The sequence below is a fragment of the Cynara cardunculus genome, assembly GCF_001531365.2.
Source record: "Cynara cardunculus var. scolymus isolate 2C chromosome LG 8, CcrdV1, whole genome shotgun sequence".
Taxonomy (NCBI): Eukaryota; Viridiplantae; Streptophyta; class Magnoliopsida; order Asterales; family Asteraceae; genus Cynara; species Cynara cardunculus.
This window is the reverse complement of record NC_037535.1, coordinates 25,045,641-25,047,243: the sequence shown is the minus strand read 5'-3', so window position 1 is coordinate 25,047,243 and position 1,603 is coordinate 25,045,641.

The window sequence follows — 1,603 nt, the reverse complement described above, 5'->3', positions numbered from 1 at the left end:
ACATCTATATACCTAATAAATAAGTAATTTTGGGGACACGTGTACTTAGTTAATTAATTAATTAATAATAATGTGAATTTAATTAATTTATATAATTATTAAAAGAATTTTAATATCTTATTAATTAATAATAATATGAAGTTAATTAATTTATATACACACATCTATAATACTAGTAAATAAGTAACTTTGGGAACACGTTTCACGTTTCAGTGCAACGGTTGTTGATTTTTCCCGCCTAAAACACAATTTTTACTTACGGTCCCCAGACTTACAACATAATTCTGGAAAAATTCACGTCTGAATTTAACTCTGGAGTGGTCATCGAAACCGGGTTTAAAATTTCAAATTCGCATTTTTGAAGCATTTTTCACAAACCAATATTACCCGGGAAAAAATTTTCTAAACTGACCTGTCAGCTCGACCCCAGCCAGGGGCTCTGTCCCTTGGACCCCGCCACCTGGGGCGCTATCCCCGGACCCTTTCTGTTAGGGGCTTCGACCCTAAATCAAAATAAACTCAAACAAGTGTGCACTCCGCACCTGCTTTACCTGTTCAATATTTATCATGATTACATTGGTCAACAATTTAATCCCATTACACATAAATGACATTAATGATACAAATCGTCAACATGAAGTCATCAGATATTGGTTATTTCTCAGACTTACAACATAACTCTGAATTGTTCTGTTCCAAACTTAGTTATATAGTTTATTCCCAGACTTAGAATACAACTCTAAACTCCTCTTCAGAGTTACGTTTGTATGTTATAAGAAATCAAAATTCTTGTGACTCAAAGTTATGCTCGTAGATACTTTCTAGACTTAGAAGACAACTCAGAGTTATGTCGTCCTTTGTATATGTAACATTTAATTCTCGAGTAAGAGCATCTTTATATAAAAAATTTAATCGGACTTGTACCTTTGTCTACGTTTATAAATTATCTCCGATTATTAATTCTTTATAAAATACATATCAGTTTCGTTTAATTTTTTTCATTAACCCATGTAATACACGGGTTAATGACAAAAATTAAACGAAACTGATATGTATTTTATAAAGAATTAATAATCGGAAGTAATTTATAAACGTAGACAAAGGTACAAGTCCGATTAAAATTTTATATATAAAAATGCTCTTACTCGAGAATTAAATGTTACATATACAAAATTATTAATTAATTAATTAAATACACGTGTCTCCAAAGTTACTTATTTATTAGGTATATAGATGTTATAAATTAATTAACTTTACATTGTTATTAATTAATAGGGTATTAATATTCTTTTAATAACTATATAAATTAATTAAATTCACATTATTAATAATTAATTAAGTACTAAGAGTGCATGTTCTTCTAATTTTTTTTCACGGGTAATATTGCTTTGTGAAAAATGCTTCAAAAATCCGAATTTGAAATTTTAAATTCAGACGTGAATTTTTCCAGAGTTATGTTGTAAGTCTGGGGGACGTAAATGAAAATTGTGTCTAGATACATGTTTAGGCGGGAAAAATCAATAACCGTCGCACAAAAGCATGACACATGTCCCAAAAGTTATTTATTTATTAGTATATATATATATATATATATATATATATA